This window comes from Ambystoma mexicanum, chromosome 4p (assembly GCF_040938575.1).
Source record: "Ambystoma mexicanum isolate Mex_15411 chromosome 4p, UKY_AmexF1_1, whole genome shotgun sequence".
NCBI classification, from domain to species: domain Eukaryota; kingdom Metazoa; phylum Chordata; class Amphibia; order Caudata; family Ambystomatidae; genus Ambystoma; species Ambystoma mexicanum.
The window spans coordinates 911,897,271-911,920,116 of NC_090927.1; the positions used below are offsets into that span (position 1 = coordinate 911,897,271).

The 22,846-nt window shown below is 49.7% G+C and overlaps 1 protein-coding gene across 1 annotated transcript in view; it reads right to left on the bottom strand.

The window, feature by feature from the left end:
• PM20D2 (peptidase M20 domain containing 2) overlaps window positions 1-22,846 on the bottom strand; it is a 421,619-nt gene that overhangs the window by 224,153 nt on the left and 174,620 nt on the right. The window lies entirely within an intron of this gene.

The window sequence follows — 22,846 nt, forward strand, 5'->3', positions numbered from 1 at the left end:
TCAAAATCCAAAGACAACCTTATCAAAATGCATCTCAAAACATTAAATGTAGAAACCTAATACATTGTAAAAGCCCACAAAACCAAAATGGATTTACTCTTCTCCACACACAGGGTCTCATCACGAGTTGGGCGGTATCCCGACTGAGATACTGCCCAACTTTATTTGAGTTACTGTCCACCCGTCTGGCAGTGTTACCGCTAGATCACGGGTTGGGCGCTAAACATTACTGCCCATTCCCCATTGGGTACATTGCACCCAATGGGGAATTTTTGGCGCAATTACCACCAGCGGTATTACCACATGGTAATTGCTCAGAAAATCATAATTTTTCCGGCGTGTTTACCCTTAGCACTTAGCTGGGGGTAAACACACCATACTCTTGATTGGGCGGACCCTTAAATGCAGCAGTAACACCGTTACCACTGCATTTGAGGGCTACCGCCCAACTCGTGATGAGGACCACAATATGATCCTCCAAGACCGAGATTCTTCCCAATGACTGGCCTTCACACCTCTGAATTCCATGTGATCACTGGAGGGCACTGTTGTTCACTATCCATGATGGGATGGAGCAAATGTTCTCCTTAACATCAATATTTTCAGTGATGGTTCAATCGAGTTATGAAAGGTCGAAGGTAACCCTCATTTGTTAAGGCACCGCCTGTCACCTCTCTAGCCTCTTAGCAATACTGAACCGAACCTCTTTGTGTCATCATCTCAATCCTGACTGAGGTCCACTTAGGGTACGCTGTCCGATCGTAGCAAAGGTCTCAAATGACTCACCAAAATCGCCACTAACCGGCATATCCAGAATCTGTCCAGTCTTATAGGTACATTGCTTTCCGGATTCCTCTTAAATCTCTCCAATTTCAACCAATAAAGATGCTTCATGTGCTATGTCTCTAAAGGCCCAACAGCACCCTTAAGCAAAGACTAGACTGCCTTCATGTAATGGCTAAAAGAAGTAACCATGAGGAATGTCAATACACGGTTCAGGCACCAAACACATTGAGAGGGACCAGTGGGAACACATTAACAAATCCCTTCGAAAATTGTACTACATTAGGGATCTTAAAATAGGATCCCTGCTCTGGCGAGCACTTAAAAATAGAAAGAGCTGCTAAATAGCCTTTTACAGTGGCAACCTGAAGTCCTTGTTGGGCCAAATCAAGCAAAAAGGACAACACCAGCGGTGCAAGCAAAAGGATCCACTCCAGCTGCAAAACGTATTCCAATGGCAGCGGTTCAGAGACATTGTTGCTGGTCTTCTAGCCTAAAGCAACCATTTCATTATGTCTTCCGGAAGGTCCCAATGCTTGCTTCTCAACCTATCAGAAACCAGCCATGAAGGTTGAGAGTTCTGATCTCTGGATCGAGAATGCAACCTCTCTTTTGTGAGAGGTCCTCCCTTTAGGGAAGACGAATTGGAGGGCAGATGGATATGTCCAAAAGGTCTGGGTACCACGACCTCCTGTCCCAATCCGTAGCAATGAGGATTATGGTTTGCCCAAACTTCCTCAACCTCCTAATTATGTATGGAATGACGGGAACTGGAGTAAACACGTAAACGAGTGGAAACTCCCAGTCCACTATGAACGCATCTCCTAGATCTCCACTTGGAGGAAATTCCCTGGAGCAGAACAGGTTGCACTTCGTGTTGACACTGGACGCGAACAGACCCACTGGAGGGGCTCCCTAAAGAATCTCTCTTGAAGGACTTCCTGAGCTAGTTCCCACTTGTGGGAGACTGTGCTCTGCCTGCTCAGAGCCTCCACTGCTGTGTTCTCCTCTCCAGCAAGATGAAAGGCCATGAGAGAGATTACTTCCTGCAGTGCCCAAATCCAGAGCTGCATTGCCTCTGCACAATGGTAGTGACCCTACACCTCCTCTCTTGTTGAGGTAGTACATGGTCACTGTGTTGTCCATCATTATCAGGACACTCCTCCCCAGTACAGAAGGCAGAAAGGTCATTAGTGCTAGTCTGATTGCCCTTAGCTCCAAAAGGTTGATGTGTAGTTTGGACGCCGATGGAGCCCAATTACCGCTGATCGTCAGATCATTGTCATTGGCTCCCCAAACCCTTAGGCAAGCGTTGTTACCCTTTCAGTATGTTCTCCTCGCAGGCCCACCAAAGGAGATCATGCGCGACCTTGCTCGGGACCTGGAGTAGGTCTGTCATTCTGCCGGAGAACTGAGACCACTGAGATCTGACGGCTCATTGGAGAGACCTCATTCTCAGACGAGTCTCTGGCACCAGGAAAATGCAGGATGCCATGAGGCCAACAAACCTAAAATAAATCGAAGGCCAGAAGACGTTGGGCATTCTGAAACTTGCTGACCATCTGTTGAGCCCTCACCTCAGGTGGCGAGGTTTTCCCTGAGGAAGCATCCAGCGCCGCTTCAATGAATTTAAGCTTTTGAGAAGGTGGCATGTGGGACTTCTTGAAATTGAGGGAGAGGCCCAGTCTGTGGAGAGAGTGACAGGTGATGCTGAGATTTGTCAGGACGTGTAAAGAGGAACCTGCCCTGATCAGCCAATCGTCAAGGTAGGGGTAGATGTGAATCCCTCCCCTCCTGAGACTTGCTGCTACCACCGCCATCAACTTGGTTAAAACCTTCCAGTGGAGGTGACCCCCAATGTCAGAACTCGAAACTGAAAGTGAGAACTGCCAATGGCGAACCTCAGGTACTTCCTGTGCTTGATATGACTAGGCACATGAAAGTAATCATACAAAAAGTCCAATGATACCATCCAATCCTGAAGCTGGAGGGCCTGAAGGATCTGAGAAAGAGTAGCCATTTTTAACTTGTCCTTCCTGAGGAACTTGTTCAAGTATCTTGAGTCCGTGACTCAATCCTCCGTCTTTCTTGGGGATCAAAATGTCTGGGGAGTACCACCCCCGGTTCCTTTCTGCTACAGGTACCGGCACTATGGCACCTTTCTCCAGCAGGACGGAAACCTCCCGCAGAAGGAACGATCTGGAACCTTGTGGGAGTGGCTCCCTGGTGGATGATCTGGAGGCTTTTTTAAGAAAGGGAGGCTGTACCCCTCGGCTATTGTTGGCAAGGCCCAAGCATCGAAGTAATGCCCAGCCATCTTCAAAATGCTGCACCCAACAACAGTCCTATGGACTAAGGCCTCAGAGAAGTTTTGGGGTACCTGTGATGGCAGCTGATGACAAGGGAGGTGCCCGCTTGGGCAGACTTTCCACCATGACCTCGTCCACCTCGAGGAAATCTTCACAGGCCCATTTGGCTGGCCTAACCCCTTGCTGAAACCTTGACAGACACCTTCCTGACCTTATGAGGCATGATGGGGTCATGGGCCTTCTTCGGCTCTCTGGAAGGGATGGGGGAAGCCGTCTTCTCAAATATCTTTAACATCTCAGGTGAAAATCATCCCACTCAGCCTTAGAGGCCGATTTACCTGGGCAAGATACTTTGCGTTCGGGAGAGGAGCCGGAGGACATCGAAATGGACATATGATGTCTTTTCTTTGCCTTCTTACAAGAAGCCAAGGACGACGAGAGCCGTGAACCACTTTGAGTCAACAAGCGTTTCTTGGAGGGCTTCAGTGGTGGTGATTCCCCCCTCAAGCTACTTTCATCTGAAGATCTTTTCTTCGAAAGAATCGTTGATGGGGATTTAGATAAGGGCCTACCCGAAGCAAGTTTCCCCTTCCTCTCCTTTAGCGCCTTCCCTGTCATGGACTGACAGGAACCGCAGTCTTCAGTCTTGTGCTCAAGCCTGAGACACCAGAGACAAACACAGTGTGGGTCAGCGATGGACATCGTGACCCCACAATCTGTGCATTTGTTAAATCCAGTTTTTGGAGTCAACATTTCGAATAATAACTGCGAAACGACAATTCAGTGAACCGATCCGAAATGGTCTGTGCTGCGGAAAAACCGAACCGAAAGTAACAGGTGCAGTGCGTGCTACATGCTTCCTGCTATGATGCTTCCTGGTATAATGCAGTGAGTACTCAGAATGCTTCTGACGTTCCTACGTCCCTTCCGCTAATCGATCACAACACACTGCATTTTGCTGTTGTTTCTTCTCCTCAAGCGGCTGCGTTGTCGTGCTCCAATGTTGCCTTAAGTGCGGTTATCTGTGCCGGCGTGACAGCTGGTGGGATAGTTTTATTTGGAAGTGCTGATATTTCAGGTATTTTTGTCGAATCTTTGCAGTTTATGTGCTTGAGAAATTACAGCGTATTCATTGTGCTATACCTGACAGGGGTTGAACTGAGTGTGGCTGGGAGGTGTACTGGTAGTTATTGCAAAGGTTATTGACTGCTGCCTAGAAGAACAAGTTACTTACCCCTGGTAACGTTCTTTAGACTGGATGTTCCTCCCACGTATTCCTAATCTTTGACACTTGTTGTCCAGCTTCAGCTGCTTCGGAATTCTTTTTCGGCAGAGGGCGCTGAGCGCCGAGTAGATGTCCCTCGAACGCCTCCATCGAGGATGATGTCATTGAAGGCGTATAAAGCACACGCAGTGCCCATTGGCATCAGTTCCGCTTTTCCCTCCTCCAACAGAGATACCCGTAAAACACGGGAGTGACCGTATTCAGCCTTGATGAAACGGAAGCTGTAATATAACAGGAAATTCTACTGAGTAGTAGGATGGGAGGGCGACGAGGAATACCTGGGAGGAACATCCAGTCGAAAGAGCATTACCAGGGGTAAGTAACTTGTTCTTCGAATGGATTGTGTCCTCCCATATTCCTCATCTTCGACTGACTCCCAAAGCAGTGTTAGGTTTGGGGGAGGGAGTAGAATTGGAAATCATACATTTTCATGGATAGAGTGAAGTACTGCCTTGCCAAAAGAACCATCCTGGCCAAGGGAATAATGCAGGGAATAATGTTTAGTGAACATGTGTATGGAAGACCACATTGCCGCTTCACAAATTGTTCTGCTTGGTACGCCCTTCTGAAGGGCCGTAGATGTAGCCATGCCCCTGGAGGAAAGAGCTCTTAAACCTTCAGGAGGGTCTTTTCCTGTGAGCCTGTAACATTCTGATATTGTCAGAATTATGTCCTGTATATCCTATGAAGAGTTGGTCATCAATTCACAACTTAGACATTCTGGTGATGTAAAAGCTTAACGCTCTCCGAGGGTCTAACCTATGAAGTCTTTCCTCTTCCTTACCACGATGAGGTGGGGGATAGGAAGAAGGTAGAACAATTTTCTGGCTGAAATTAAATTCCGAAATTATTTTGGGCAAAAAGGAGGGTTTGACTCTTAGAACAACCCTGTCCTGGTGGAAGATGTTAAAGGGTGGCTTGGATGAAAGTGCCTGCAACTCGCTCACTCCACGGGCTGATGTCAGAGCTACCAATAGGATTGTTTTGAAGGTTAATAACCGTAACGGACATGTGTGCAGAGGTTCAAATGGAGCACTCATCAGGAATTTTAAAATCAGATTAAGGTCCCAAACCGGAACCTGGAAAGGTGATGGAGGGAACACATTAGTGAGCCCCTTTAGGAATTGAGTCACCAGTGGAATTTTGAAATAGGAACATTCCTCTGACGAGCGCTTAAAAATGGACAGCGCCACCAAGTAGCCTTTAATGGTACCAATCTCGAGGCCCAGATTAACTAAGGATAGAAGAAAGGATAACATATCTGGAGTTTTACTTAGAAAAGGATGAACATTCTTTTCCTTGCACCAGTTGCAAAACCTATTCCAACGGCAATAGTACAAATACTTTGTTGCTGGCCTTCTGGCTGAAAGCAACACCTCCATTGCATCATCCGGGAGGTCCGAATCCTTATATCTCAGCCTTTCAAATACCAAGCGTGAAGGTTGAGAGTCTTGACCTCAGGATGGAGATCCCGACCTCCCTCTCGCGAGAGAAAGTCCTCTCTTTGTGGAAGACGCATCGTAGGACAGATGGAGATGTCCAGAAGGTCTGGGTACCACGTCCTCTTGGCCCAATCCGGGGCAATTAGGATCATGTGTTTCCTGAACCTTCTCAACCTCCTGATTCCATGAGGAATGACAGGGACTGGAGGAAAAGCGTACAGGAGTGGAAACTCCCAGTCCACTACGAACGCATCTCCTAGAGCTCCTCTCGGAGGAAATTCCATGGAGCAATATCTGTCGCACTTCCGGTTGACCTCGGTCGCAAACAGATCTAGTTGAGGGGTTCCCCAAAGGGTGAACATCTCTTGAAGGACTTCCTGAGCTAGATCCCACTCGTGGATGATCACGGGCTTGTTCGGGAGAAAACGCCCTGATCAGCCAATTGTCCAGGTAGGGGTAGACGGGAATCCCCCCTATCCTGAGACTCGCTGCCACCACCACCATCAGTTTGGTGAAAACCCTCAGGGCAAAGGTGAGCCCGAATGGCAGGACTCGAAATTGATGAGAATTGCCAACTGTGAACCTCAGGCTTTTTCTGTGCTTGAGATGGATTGGCACATGATAATAAGCATCCTGAAGGTCAAATGACACCAACCAATCCAGGAGTTGGAGGGCCTGAAGGATCTGAGAAAGTGAAACTATCTTGAACCTGTCCTTCCTGAGGAACTTGTTCAAGTATCTCAAGTCCAAGATGGGTCTCAGTCCTCCGTCCTTCTTGGGTATTAAAAAATATGGGGAGTACCATCCCTTGTTCCTCTCCGCTACAGGCACTGGTTCTATAGCACCTTTCTCTAGCAGGGTTAAAATCTCCTGCACAAGGAGTGGATCCAGAATCCTCAAAGAGCGGTTCCCCGGTGGATTGTTCTGAGGTCTCTTTATAAAAGGAAGGCAGTAACCGTGGGCTACGGTGTCCAGAGCCCAAGCATCCAAAGTAATGCCTCGCCATTCTTCTAGATGCCGAGACAGTCTGCCTCCCACAGGTGAACTGTGACTAAAGACCTCAGAGTGGTTTTGCAGAAGCTGATGGTAAGTAGTTTGCTGCTTGAGCTGGCTTGGCACCTCTACCTCGTCCACCACGAGGAAATATTCTCTGGCCTGTTTGACTGGTCATTCCTCTCGCCCTTCCAACTGAGGAGTAGTAGTGAAAAGATCTACCCCTCCAAGGTTGCCCACTAGGACAAAAAGGCTGAGGTTGCCTAATAGCGGCGCCTAAAGATTTGGCTGCCTCTTTGAGGTCTGTAACTTCTCAAGGCTCTCGTCAGCCTTGTTGCCAAAAAGATGAGACCTGTCAAAAGGCATGTTGGGAAGCCTAGATTGCACATCAGATGCAAAACCCGACTTCCTCAACCACGGAAATCTGCGCATAACTGCGCTGGTAGCCATTGACCTGCTGTCATGCTTACCCGAGTCTCCTTCTCACACTTCCTACTTGCCCAATACTGCTGGAAGGACTATCTGCCAAAAAAGGTGACTGGTTAGGAGGAGAGGTGAATAGCCCAAACCCCACCCCTCTTCCCAGTCCCTTTTAAATCTAGAAGTTTTAGCTCCCCCTAACTAAGGTATGACTCACCTTTCTGTTTTACTTGGTGAGCTCTCCATCCTGCTCTTGCAGGGGCGCAGTGTCTGGGGGCCCGGTGGGCGTAGTTGGGGATGGCCGCTAGTAACGGCTAATGTTCAGGTACGTTTTTAGTTCTGATAAAGCATGGGACCAGTTTCCGCACTGGTTGGTTTTCTTGCGCCAAGGGTAAGTTCAGGAAACCAGTTCACTCACTGGATTCGTAGTTGGCCCAACAGGTAAGTTCTGGTACCAGGTAAGTTTAATATCCCAGTTGCCTCACTAGGTTGCTTGCATTGCGTGATTTAAAGTCTGAATGCGGAGAGCGTGCAGAGTGAAAGTTTCCAATTCTAACCTTTGTCTTTCGCTTATACACAGGACCGCTCCGGGAGCTGCTAAGGTACTGGACGACTGAAGGAGTAAGAGGAAGGACCAGAAGCAGTTCCGGGTGAAGACCCAACACCGGCAGTGAGTAGCTGTTGGCAGTCTCAGAGCGGTACCTCTACAAGGGGCAGAGAGAGAAAAAAGCCCCGAAGCAAGCTCGTTGTTAATCACCTGTTCTTGTCTTCCTTTTCAGGTGCTGGAATGCAGCGGGAGCTGCGGGACGTCTGACAAGGAAAATCAGTGTTAGAATATAAAGAATAAATATGGCTGAGTCAGCTCTCCTCCCCACGTTAGACAGCACAGAGTAAGGCGGTCCCCGTAAACAGGATGACACACTCTGGCTCAGCTTCTCAAAACAAAGGCAGTTCAAAACGTGGATCGAGGAGGGGGCCCGCGAGAGCCTGATAAAGATGGTCGCCGGGTGATCGAGCTCCAGCGAATGCTAGTGAATTAAAGCAAAAAACACTGCATAACCTGCATGGTTTGGAAATCCGCTGCAATCTTTAATGTTACTGTAAGTGGTGCCCCTGAAACCGGCTTGTGCACCAATAATATCAACCACTGACAAGCCGGACAAAGAGGTGGTGCTCCGCACTGAGAAGCCAACCGGACAGCCCGATCACAACGTGGTGCAGGACATGATCTATGCCTGCAAACTGGGTACCTTATAGGAACGTGAGCCTTACCCTGCACCTGCGGCTTATGGCTACCCTAATCCGCTCACAGGCATACTCCAGATGCTCTCTGTGGGAAAGCAGATGGGCGGCTGCCCGCGTGAACCGCTGTGCAGATTTTAACCGGGACACACCGATCGTGAGTGTATCACACGCCCCGGAGTCAGGCGCGTATAATGAACCCAACGGAAGAGACGGCCCCTCTACACCGCCCCCCAACGCCAACCACTACCTGACGTGACCAACCTACTTCCACGGAAGGGGGTGCAGTAAAAGAAAGGGACGACACATGCTGGCTGACACCAGAGCCCACAATATATCCAGCCAGAGGTAAGGAGAGCACGGGGGAAACCGTATCAACACATACTGCCATAAACGATTGATAAGTGCCACCTGCTGCCACTCCTGGACCTGGGCCACGAAGGGAACAATAACTTGAGCCGCTAGACACTGCCTTGCTGATGGCATACCCTTCACAATCGACAGTCCAATCCTGCTCCACATCACCCAGCCACTGACATGCAGTGTGAGTGCCCTGACCTGGACTCGGGGGTGGAGGAAAAATTAAAAAAGAAGTCCCCGACAAGACCCAGAGAGGGGCCTATCCACGCCTGGATACACAGGCGCTTAACCAACACCCGGCCAACCCAAATAGCGGTGCAGGGGCCCTTGCCTGACAAAGCAGGGATCAGTACCACATTCCTTTTGCACCACACAGACTATGCAACCTACAGAGGGGCACGTAACTCGTAAAAGGTCTTCCAGCCCCATCAACTGGAAATAGATAGTGCTCTGTAGAGTTCAGTCAATCAACGCGCCCTACACATCAAGACCTCTACCGACCCCTCACCGGCTGGGCATGGCATAAACTACACTGGTGGGCAACACTGACAGGGACACAGATATATATCTGACAGAAGCAGCACTGCGCAGCACGTCAACAACCCAAAATGGAGGTCCAGGACTAACTCCAAGCAATTCTAATGGAAATGAGAATAATAGGCCAGAGAACACAAGAGACAAATAGTATGGTCCAAGAGATTTAAAGGGATCTACAGGATGTACAAACGTGCCTAAATGCCCAAGAGGACCGCATTACAGGCAACGACCAGCGCAACAGCATGATCGAGGACAATAATGAGGCAACCTCCACTGAACTAGATGGACTTATAAGAGGTGCAACGCCTTGGCTATAAAATCGAGGATCAGGAAAATCGATCCCGTCGCAACAACCTAAACCTTGCAGGCCTACCGGAACACGTGAAAGGACCATGGCTCGAGGTATACACATATCGCTTTTTCCATGAGAAACTGCACATCCAGAATCCAAGAGCTTACGTGATAGAGATAGTGCACAGAGCTTCCATCCCAAGACCAGCCGCAGGAGAATGTCCACGCCCCATTACAATGTGCCTCCTTAACTTCCAACATAAAGTGGCCATTCTACGTGCCTATCAGGCCGCAGGCGCAATCCATGTGGAGGGAGCCGACATCCGCATTCAACGACTACTCTGTGGATGTTTCCCGACGAAGGAGATTCAACCCCCTATATGAGGAATTGAGGCAAACCACAAATCCTATCTGAAATTCCCAGCCATCTACTGCATCCAACTAGACAAACAATGGCACTCCTTCGACGACCCAGAAGGGGCATTGTACCTCCTTCAACAACATAGCATAGTCTCCACCGAGTTCCCCGCTGAGATGGAAAACAAAGTTCAAGCCAGCCACGCAGAGGCTTCGCAATGGCACCAACAAAGGTGACCAAAAGGAAAAAGACAGCGCTCTGGCAGACGGCCGCAGGGTCCCGGTCGCAAAAATGTGAAACCTCTGACTTGAACCCACGACCCTCACTGCTTCCTCACCAACGACTTTTGCTCCAAAATAGCTCCTACAATGACAGCCCTGGCCTCCTTTGAGATAGAATGAGACCTCCGGCATACCAACTAATATGCCACATCACAGACATGCGCCACTGGCGACTCCTTCACCTACTGAATTTACTACATTCCATGCGGGCGATACTTCGCCGAATTGCTCACCACCCTGGGCCATCATAGGCCCCCGTTTCTTTGTTTGTTTGTTTGTTTGTTTGTTTGAACTACCGGGGGCCCCTCACAGGGGCAAGGACATTCAAGGGATGTGGGGGGGACTGCTTGGCCTCCCTACCACCCACCCACTGCATAGGCTTGCTCGACTCCGCATTGGGATAAGGTTTATTATTCCAATGTTTACAGTACTGGTCCAAGGTTATTTGTTCTGTTTGATTTTTTTTGGGAACTCGTTACACACATATGTATGTCATATAAGATCAATATAACAGGCGGTACTACTACACCCCTGTCTTGTCCCAAGACCTACTCATGTGCCTCCCCTGGATAATGGTATGGCAATTGAACTACGCCTGGTGACCCTTAATGCTCAGGGGATTGGCCATCCTATCAAGAGACGACGGGTACTTAAACATCTGCGGACGCAGAGTGACATTGCACTCCTGTAAGAAACGCATCTCGACGCACTTGAATCAGGGAAACTCTGCCGTGGGTGAATAGTAGCCGCACAATCTCCACTCAGGGGAAAATGAGGGTGTCCATCTTGATACACAAATGCATTCCATTCCATACCCTTCACACGATTACAGACACTGAGGGAAAATATGTCCTCCTACATGGGCCTTATACATCGCCAATCAATAACCCTTTTAAAAATATTTCTGCCCAGAATAGTCCACCCTCCTTTTTCACGCATACATTTTGCAAAATGTGCACACCTTCTAGGGAACCTTACTATTATAGGGGGCGAATGGAACACAGTGCTCGACCAAGGACTGGACTGACGGAGCACACCTCTGATGCAACAATCGACCCCACATAAACAAACCCCCTTACAGACCTTTATGTCCGACCTCGGGCTCGCAGATGTATGGAGTGCTCTACACCCACAACGCCATGACTTCACCTTTTATTCAAATCACCATGGATCTTACTCCAGACTTGCCTATTGGCTGGCCCCCAAGACCGCTCTCTCATTGGTGCGACAATGCACAATACTGCACATGATAGTGTCCGACCACGCACCTGTACTCCTTCGAATCGAGCTACCAGGAACGCCACACAAAAGACCAACGTGGCGACTAAACTTAAGCGCACTGAACTACCCGGACTTCCTCAAGCACATGGAAAAGGACACTGACATATTTTAGCAGACAAACCTAACCCTGGGATATCTCGCTAGCACTTGCTGGGACGCCTTTAAGGCCTTTCTTAGGGGACAATGTATATCGAGGTGGGCCCACAAACTAAAGAAATGGCAGGAATGGTAAATGCGGCTTAGCAACGACATTGCACGAAATGAGCCAATACATAAGCACACACATAATCCCCTAATACACACATAGCCTGCTCGGCTATGGGCGGTACTCAAACATATCTCCACCCAGCTGGTTGCAGGCCTGCTACCAAGATGGAGACAGCCCCCTCCACCTGATGGCCCTCGCCCTCTGCACCAGACAGGCCTCCCAGAGCATACATTGCATCCAGGACCACCACAGGACCCACCACACAATAGAGACCGACATAAACAGATGGTTTGCCGAATACTACGGCAAACTATACACTAACCAGGAACCGATATCGGATTGAAAATTGATCCCATCCAAATAACTGAACTGGAAACCACGAGCACGGTCACAGAAATAACCCAGACTATTGGGTCCCTATCGGCAGGCAAGGCATCCGGTCCGGATGGCCTTCCTACAGAAATCTATAAGGCAATGTCTGACCGACTGGCCCCACTGATCGAGGTGGTATTCAAGGAAGCCCACAATAACGGTCATCTACCACGATCAATGCTTGAGGATAACATCATAGTCTTTCATAAGAAGGGCCGCAACCCGGAAGACTGCGGATTGTATCGCCCAATCTCTTTGATCAATGCAGATGCCAAAATTCTGGCCAAATGCCTAGCGCAAAAAATAGAAAAAATCCTCGCACAGCTCATTAATAAAGATCAAACTGAGTTTATTCATGGCCGACACTCAACAGATAATGTTAGACGGCTACTACATGTCATAGCCGGACAAAAAGATCTGGGCGACGTAATCCTAACGATCGATGCCGAAAAAGCATTGAACAAAGTCAGGTGGACTTTATGTTGATTGATTGATTGTTTATTTATCATGCGCTTATACACAAGTGTTTCAAAGCGCAACCATGCATGGGAGTAGAGGACATAGGCAAGACAAGACAAAACAATCTTACTAGGCATGGTACATTCAGATTATGCAGGTGAACAGAAAAAGAAGTGCATGGGGGTCAATATGGACAAGTGCGCCCAGTACGTCAGAGCATGGGTTAAGTGCAGAGAGATACTACTCTCATCGCTCGTAACCGAAATGCAGTAGTCCTGAGGCAAGTGCAAGGCCTGGGGGCAAGTGGAGGAGACTGGCGAGGAAAGATTAGGCCCTGTGAGGCTCTGAAGGTACACCAAGCAGCCAGTCAGCGAAACTGAAGCAGAAGTAGAGAAGAGGGTCAGAGAGCAGAAGAACAAGTTACTTACCCACTGGTAACGTTCTTTCGAGTGGATGCTACTCCCACGTATTCCTCATCTATGATATTCCTATCTCATCAGCTTCACTCGGGAGAGGGCGCTGTGCACGAGGTTGTGGGGTCGATGTCCCTTGGCGGTCTCCGTAGCGTGTCGACGTCACCAGCAGTATAAATAGCTTGTGCCGCGCCCGTTGGCTTTGGTTCTGTTTTTTCATATAATCAACTAATCATTCAGTCGTGCCCCAGACTGTAAGCTCTTCGTGAAACGCAAAGTGTAAATTATGTAAATTGTACAGCGGGGTAAAATGGGAGGGGCAATGAGGAATACGTGGGAGGAACATCCAGTCGAAAGAACTTTACCAGTTGGTAAGTAACTTGTTCTTCGAATGGATTGTGTCCACCCAAGTATTCTTCATCCCATAGCAGTTATGATTTAGGAGGTGGGAGTACTATTTAGTTTTTATCATGGATAGAATGAAGTACAGCTTTTGCAAACAATCCCTCATGGGAAGAAGAGGTGTCTAAGCAGTAATGCTTAACAAAAGAATGTATTGATGCCCAAGTTGCAGCTGAACAGATATCAACTACAGGGAATCCCCTCAGAAGAGCTGCGGAAGACACCATACCCCTTGTGGAATGAGCATGCAGCCCTTCCGGCGGGTCTTTCCCGGCTAACCTGTAACGCTCCACAATAGCCAAAGTAATCCAGCGGGATATAGTTGGTTTAGTCACCGCTAATCCGAGTTTATGATTGGTATAACCCACGAAAAGTTGGTCATCGTGGCGCAATTTTGACATTCTTGCTATATAAAAACTCAGAGCCCTTTTTGGGTCCAGTATCTGTAACCTCTCCTCTTCTTTGCCCAAAATGAGGAGGAGGGTAGAAGGTTGGGAGTGTTATTTCTTTTGTGACAAGTGAAAGTCAGAAACTACTTTCAGCAAGAAGGTTTAACTCTAAGTACTGTACTTGCGAAAGGTAGTATACGGAGGTTTGCATGAGAGCTTGTAACTCACTAACCCTGCGGGCTGATGTTAAAGCTAAATGAAGGGCAGTTTTAAGTGTTAAAAGCCTTAAGGGACAGGAATTTAAAGGCTAAAATGGTATACAAGTTAGGAATTTCAACTCAAGATTGAAATCCTAAGCAGGGACATGAAATGGTACTGGAGGGTACACGTTGGTGAGCCCCTTCAAAAATTGGATAACCAATGGAATCTTGAAATAGGAAAACTCTTCCAAGGAGCGCTTAAAAATGAAAAGCGCTGCCAGGTATCCTTTTATTGTTCCAACCTGGAGCCCCAGATTTGCCAAGTGTAACAGAAAAGTGACACATTGAAAAGGGTCCGCATTCTTATCTTTGCGCCAATTACTGAATTTATTCCAACGACACGGGTACAAGGATTTAGATGCTGGCCTTCTGGCCGAAAGCAAAATCTCCATTACATCGTCCAGGATGTCCCAATCCTTATATCTCAACCTCTCAGAAACCATGCGTGAAGGTTGAGTGTCTTGACCTCTGGATGGAGAACCTGACCTTCCTCTTGCGAGAGAAGATCCTCTCTTTGTGGAAGACGTATTGGAGGGCAGATGGACATGCCCAGAAGGTCTGGGTACCACGTCCTCCTGGCCCAATCCGGGGCAATTAGGATCATGTGTTTCCCGAACTTTCTCAACCTCCTGATTACGTGAGGAATCACGGGGACTGGAGGAAACACGTACAGAAGTGGAAACTCCCAGTCCACCACAAACGCGTCTCCTAGAGCTCCTCTCTGAGGACATTCCCTTGAGCAGTACCGTTCGCACTTCCGGTTCACACCAGTCGCAAACAGATCCACCTGAGGGGTTCCCCAAAGGGTGAAGATCTCCTGAAGGACTTCCTGAGCTATTTCCCACTCATGGGATACTGTGCTCTGCCTGCTCAGAGTGTCCACCGCTGTGTTCTGCTCTCCGGCTAGGTGAACTGCCGATAGAGGGATTCCTTCTTCTATTGCCCGGAACCAGAGCTGCATTGCTTCTCTGCATAGTGGTAGTGACCCTACTCCTCCTCTCTTGTTGAGGTAGTACATGGCCACTGTGTTGTCCGTCATTATCAGGACATTCCTTCCCCGTACAGAGGGCAGGAAGGCCTTCAGCGCTAGTCTGTTTGCCCTCAGCTCCAAAAGGTTGATGTGTAGTTTGGACTCTGATGGAGACCAACGACCACTGATTGTCAGATCGTTGGTGTGGGCTCCCCAGCCCGTGAGTGAGGCGTCCGTCACTAGTTATCTCCGGCCATGGTTGCCAGAAAGATTCTCCTTTGAGGATATTGTCGTTGCAAGCCCACCATAGAAAGTCCTGAGCAACTGTGCTTGGAACTTGCAGAAGATCCAACATATTCCCAGAGAATTGGGACCACTGAGTTCTGAGGGCCCATTGAAGGGATCTCATCCTCAATCGGGCCTCTGGCACCAGAAAAATGCAGGATGCCATGACACCGAGCACCCTTAGAAAATCGAAGGCCAGCAGATGCTGGGCATTCTGGAACTTTGTTACCATCTGTAGAATGTGATGAGCTCTCACCTCGGGAGGAGAGGCTTTGCCCAAGGAAGTATCCAGGACTGCTCCGATAAATTGGACTCTTTGGAATGGTACCATATGGGCTTCTTGTAATTGAGGGAGAAGCTCAGTCTGTGTAGAGAGTGGCAGGTGATTGATAGATGTTTCTGAGCTTGTTCTGGGGAACGACCCCTGATCAACGAATCGTCCAACTAGGGGTAGACATGAATCCCCCCTCTCCTGAGACACGCCGCTACAACCGCCATCAGCTTAGTGAAAACCCTCGGGCGGAGGTCAGCCCGATTGGAAGAACTCAAAACTGAAAATGAGAACCGCCAACCTCAGGTACGTTCTGTGCTTGAGATGGATTGGCACATGAAAGTAAGCATCCTGAAGGTCCAATGATACCAACCAGTATTGGAGTTGGAGAGCCTGAAGGATCTGAGAAAGGGTTACCATCTTGAACTTGTCCTTTCTGAGGAACTTGTTCAAGCTTCTTAAGTCCAAGATGGGTCTCAGTCCTCCGCCCTTCTTGGGGATGAAAAAGTAAGGGGAATAACAACCCTTGTTCCTCTCCGCTATAGGTACATGTTCTATTGCACCTTTCTCTAGCAGGGTTAAAATTTCCTGCACAAGGAGCAGATCTAGAATTTCGACAGAGTTGGTTCGCGGTGGATGGTCCTGAGGCCTTTTTAGGAAGGGAAGGCAGTAACCTTGAGCTACTGTTTCCAGTGCCCAAGCATCTGAAGTAATGCCCCGTCATTCGTTCAGATGCTGAGAGATTCTGCCTCCCACTGCGGTCTTGTGTGACAAGGTCTCAGAGTGACTTGTAGGCGGCTGCAGGAGCGGCTGAGGGCAAAGATGCCACCGCTGAGGCTGAATCCGCACCTCTTCCTCGTCCACCACAAGGGAACTTTCTTTGACCCTTCTGTGCGGCCTGTCCTCTTCCTCTACCAAATGAGGAGTAGTTCTTCCTCTACCAAATGAGGAGTAGTATTGAAAAGAACGACCTCTCCAGGAAGATGAACCCGAATAAGGTTTTTGAGGCTGTCGCATAGAGGCGCTAACGGACTTAGCCGCTGCTTTGGAAGTCTGCAGTTTCTTTAAGCTCTCATCAGCTTTACTGCCGAACAGCCTCGAGACGTCAAAAGGCATGTTGAGTAGCCTGGCCTGCACGTCCGGTGCAAAACCCGACTTCCTCAACCACGTAAATCTGTGCATTACTGTGCTTGCAGCCATGGATCTGCTGATGCTGTCAGCAGTAACCAATCCTGACAGGAGACACTCCCCCATTGCCTCCTTGCCATCTTTAACAATTTTCAGAAAGCCTTCCCTTTCTTCGCCTTCTGGAATATATTCAGCCACTGCCATAACACAATCCCACAGGGTATGGGTGAACCTGGCCAGGGTACAGGTAACATTAGCGGACTTAAGGACCATCCTTGCGAACCCAAGCATCCACTTTTTTATCTTCTCTATCCAGGGGGAAAGATGGATAGGCTGACTGTCTTGTGGAAGTTGTGGCCTGGACCACTAGACTCTCAGGCGTAGGGTGCTTACTGAGATAATCAGGGTCACAGCTTGATGGTCTATACTTTTTTGGGAAATTCTTATTGACTGCTGACCCAGATTCAGGAGCCTCCGAGTTAGCAACCACTGTTCTCTAAGACCCCCTATGCCCCTTAGGAAGGGCATGGCTGCCTCCATACTGGGTCCCAGTACCGGGTTCCTTCAATGAGGAATAACCGGGTCATTCCGACTTTGGAGGACCCGGTAATTCCTCCTTGAAGGAACCCATCTCTATTCCCATTTGAGCCCCCATAGTCCCGCAAGGGGATCTCGTAATAGGGCATCCCGTAATGAAGGGTGCCGGTCCCGTACCGGCACCCTTCATTTCATTACGGGAGCGCCTATGTTATAATGAGGCCCTGTGTGTTGCTATATGCAGAAGACCTCCTGCTATACGTCAGCAGATGGTGGACGTCACTCCCACGGCTACAACAACTACTTCACAACTTAGGCCCCATGACAAACTATAGGGTCAATTGGTCGAAGTCAGAAATTCTTCCACTTAGAACGGATGTGCCATGGATCCAGGCAGGGTTGCTCCATTTCGTCTCCAGCTACACGATATTAAAAATCTTGGGATACTAATCAGCCCCTGGCTAGAGAAAATTTCAAAATTAAACTATCCCCCAACCCTCCTAAAGATTAAATCTGATCTATCTAGATGAAATAAAGGGCTGCTATCCCTCATGGGCCGCATTAATGCATTCAAAATGAACTCCCTTCCAAAACATATCTATTTGGCTATGATGCTGCCATGTGCATCAACACACCAGATGTATAAAGACATAGACGCATGCCTAACCAGATTTTTATGGAGGGCAAAAAAGCATGGCTTTGATTGGAAGTCCTTCAAGCTACCAATGATGACGGCGGACTAGCTGTGCCAGCCTGGCGCACCTACTACCAATCGGCCCAAATATGCTGGGCCAAACGCTGGCTTGATACGGCGGACACACCAAGCTGGAAGCGCAGGAGCTGATCTTGATGGCACCGCACCCCGTATTGGGTCCAATGCTGACAGTGGCACAAAATGAGAGCGCTTCGGGCGCGGCCCTTCGGGCTGTCCCTGCATGGATTAGTGTAAGGGTGATCCGATCAATTAGTTTCGAACACTGACTACATCCTAACCAAGACTCTCTTTGGCCAGGGATTAAAGTAATAGAAGTCAGACTGGTTAGATACCAAACTCTCCTGGCGGTAACACGTTCGATCACGACTGAGCAAACCCTACAAGCTAACCCGTCAGCTGCGGAACTCGAGATGGACCAGAACGTGACTATTTTCCGACACCTACGCGCCTTCTACAATACCTGCACCCCAAATAATATAAGGCGGAACCAAACACTCATGACACAATGGTCCAGCGACTTGGAAATCCTGGTAGACCTAGGGGATATCTACTGTTTTTTTTGATACCATACCCATAATATCAAACAATATTCGCAATAGAGAGATTCAATTCAAACTGATCCAAAGGCTCTATTATACACTGAGTAAATTACATAGGATAGGGCTCACACAAATACCTTCATGCTGGCGACACTGTGGCGGACTGGGTTGAATGGGACATATCCTCTGGACCTACCAGAAGATTAAAGCATTCTGGATAACGGTTTACAAACACGCCACTGGGGTTCACAGGGTCACTTTAGATCTAGCCCCAGGTCCAATGCTATTTGGGGCTGGGAATGAGGACTGGCATACTGACCAGATGGCTAGAAAACGTGTGCATATGATGCTTTATTCTGCCCGCAAAATCCTGATCCTTCACTTGAAGACAGATACAGTCCCTACTAAAGTGGCCTGGCTGAACCTATTAACCAAAATATGCTTGCTAGAATGCTCTGTTCTCAAGCACAGCACCAAGCCTGCACAAGCAGACCACTTTAGGGCATTGGCAGATGCCTACCTTTAAGAACACTAGAATGGAATACACTAGTAGGCGACTAAAGGGGACCAAAGGCCGCTATCAAACTTAGACCCAGCAGGAGACCCACTGTGATCTTGACGCTGATTGTATTCCCAGCTCTTTCTCTCTCTCTTCCTCTTTGAAATGACCTCCCATCCACCTTAAGAGCTGACAAATCCTACTGGGTCTTTCGCAAAGCACTTAAAACTCAGCTATTCTCTTAACCCCTAACTACCCCTTACCGAAGGAAACCCTAACATGCAAATGACATACCTACCCTCAATAAGATCTTGTGGGACCTCTGTACTATATTCTATACACTATATTCTATACTCTATATACTCTATCATATATGAACCGACACCTATTGATCCACATAAATGCTTACGAAATCACGACAATACATACATGCATATGCAAGTTGGGGGGGTTTTAGAGCTTGGGCGGGTAGGCGCCATGTTGGTGGCGGGGGCGGGGTAGGAAGAAGGGCAGGAAGCAGAGGTAGGGGATATAGGGAGTATGGAACAAGTTACTTACCTGTAACTGTTGTTCTCCAGCATGGGTCTGGCATGGATTCACATGCTCATGAATATTCCCCGTCGTCAGGCTGGGAATCCTCGGTAAAGAAAAAACCAGTATCAGTTTCGTTTCTGATCTGTCTTTCGTAGTAGTAACCAATCACTGATCTCTGCGTCATACTGACCACAGCCAATGACTGCCCTCTACCTAAGCCACGCCTCTGGCAGCCATCTTCAGATTTGGTAGCACGTGAAGTGGCAGTATGACCAAGTGAAGAGCCGCAGAGGGGTAGGCGGGAGGGTTCGCATGTGAATCCATGCCAGACCCATGCTGGAGAATAACAGTTACAGGTAAGTAACTTGTTCCTTATCCAGCATGGGCTCTGGCATGGATTCACATGCTCATGAATAAAGAATACATAGCAGTACACACATGCACAACCACGGGAGGTGGCAAAGGCTCAACATTAAGCATTACATCAAACTCAACATTAAGCAAACCTTACCTCCTCACCAGGCTCACCTTAGGCGAACAGGTTGCGCAGCACTGCTTGGCCGACCCTGGACTCCTCCCTGGAATCCCGATCGACGCAGTAGAATTTCGTGAAGGTGTGCGTCGACCTCCACGTAGCAGCCCTGCAGATGTCCAGCAAGGGCACACCAGATAGGAACGCCGTGGTAGCTGCGATCGCTCTGGTGGAATGGGCTCTCGGAGGGCCAGGCAGCGGTCGGTTTGCCAACCGATGACAGTACATGATACAGCCGGAGAGCCATCTGGAAATGGAAGCCTTCGAGAGAGCCTTCCCCTGATTGACAGGTCCAAAGTTCACAAAGAGTTGTGACGTCTTCCGAAAACACTTCGTGCGGTCCACGTAGAACTTCAGCGCTCTAGCCACATCCAGCGAGTGTAAAGTCCTTTCAGCCGGCGACGAAGGCGACGGGAAGAAAACAGGCAACACCAAGGGTTCGTTGAGGTGGAAGTCCGACGGCACATTGGGCATGAAGGAGGGGTGCGTCCTGAGCACTACCCTTGTGTCGTGAAAAGTCAAGGCCGGGGCCTTGCAGGAAAGGGCCTGGATCTCTCCCACCCGTCGTGCGGAGGTGATGGCCACAAGAAACGCTGTTTTCCAGGACAAGAACTTCAACGGAGCTGAGTGCAGAGGCTCGAACGGAGGTCCCATGAGCTTGGTCAGCACCACGTTGAGCTCCCACGCAGGGGCCGGAGCCTTCACCGGCGGGAACGATCTGAACAGTCCCTTCAAGAACTCTTTCACCAGACGATGAGACCACAAAGACGTCCGCCCCGTGGTTCTGGTGTATCGGGAGATCGCAGCAAGATGAATCTTGATGGACGCGTGCGCCAGTCCAGCTTTGGCCAGCGTCAGTAGGTACGGCAGTACTTGGGGAGCCGTAATCCGTAGAGGGTTAATCTTCTGTGCGTGGCACAAGACAGAGAACCTCTTCCATTTGTGTCCGTAGCATTTAAGAGTTGAGGACACCCTGGCCTTTGCAAGAACCTCTCTGCAGTCGGCCGGTATGTCGTATCCTCCAAACTCTAACGCTGCAGGAGCCAGGCCTGCAAGTTCAGCGACTTCGGGTCGTGATGGAGGATGGCGCCTCCTTCCCTGGAGAGAAGATCTGCGTCCACTGGCAGCTTGATTGACGGGGACGCTGACAAGTCCAGAAGGTCCGGGAACCATATCTGCCTCGGCCACGCAGGTGCGACGAGGATCATCCTGCACCGTGACCTCTTGAGCTGGTTGATGAGCCGGATCAGCAATGGCAATGGAGGGAACGCGTATAGAAACAGGCCCTCCGAGGGGAACGAGAAAGCATCGCCCATGCTCCTCGGCTGGGGAAACCTGCTGGCGAACCTCCGGCACTTGGAGTTCGTCGCCGTCGCGAACAGATCGATCTGGGGTGTGCCCCACCGTCGGAAGAGGCGGTCCACTAGATCCTGTCGTAGTTCCAACTCGTGGCACGAGCGCAGCTCCCTGCTGAGTGAGTCGGCGATGGTGTTTTTTATCCCTGCCAGATGAAACGGCACCAGAAACATCCCTTGGGCGACAGCCCAATGCCACAGATCCTGCGCCTCCCTGGACAGGGCTGGGGACCTGGTTCCGCCCTGTTTCCTGATGTAGAACATGGTGGTGGTGTTGTCGGTGAAGATCCTCACCACCTTGCCCTTGAGGGACGGAAGGAAGGACCTGAGGGCCAAAAACACTGCACGGAGCTCCAGGACGTTGATATGGAGGGACTTCTCCGTCGGGAGCCAAAGGCCTCTCGCGTGCAGATTTTCGGTGTGCGCTCCCCACCCTTCCAGGGAGGCATCCGTGGTCACTGTCTCCTGGTGGTCGGGGGTCTGGAAGTCCATGCCCGCCGTCAGATGCGCGCAGGTGCCCCACCACCGGATCGCTCGTCGGAAACTCTCGTCGAGTGTGATCCTCTCCTCGAAGCTGCCCGTCGTCTGGATCCAGCGCGCGTCCAGGAACTCCTGCAACGGGCGCATCCGGAGCCTGCACAGGGGGATGAGGTAAATGCAAGAAGACATCATTCCGAGGAGGGACTTGATGGACCTCACTCTGGCCGCGTCCGCAACCAGCATCCGCTGCACCTTGCCCAAAATGGCCCTCGTCCTTTCCTCCGACGGAGAGGCCAGAAGCGACACTGTGTCGAGCTTCGCTCCCAGAAACAGTGCGTCTTGCGTGGGCACCAGGTGGGACTTGGCATAGTTTATGGAGAATCCCAGGTCCGTGAGAAGTTGGACGGTCCTTGCCGTGTGCTCCACGGCGAGCTCCTTCGTCTTCGCTCGGATGAGCCAGTCGTCCAGGTAGGGGTAGACGTGGATCCCCTCTCGGCGCAGCTGCGCCGCCACCAGTGCGAGGCACTTGGTGAACACCCTGGGTGGCGACCTCAGTCCGAAGGGAAGGGCTCTGAACTGATAGTGACGCCCTTGGACCACGAACCTGAGAAACTTTCGGTGTCCCTTTAGGATGGGAATATAGAAGTAGGCATCCTCCAAATCCAACGACGACAGGAAATCGCCCTCCTCCAGCTGACCCAGGACGTGTTGGAGGGTGACCATCCGTAACTTCCGTGCCTTGATGAATTTGTTCAGTCGTCGTAGGTCCAGGATGGGACGCCATCCTCCCGTCTTCCTCTTCACGAAGAAGTATCTTGAGTAAACTCCGGAGCCCCGAAGCCTCTTTGGGACGAGCTCGATGGCGCCCTTCTTGAGCATCGCCTTTACCTCCAAGAGAAGTTGAGGGACGTGATGT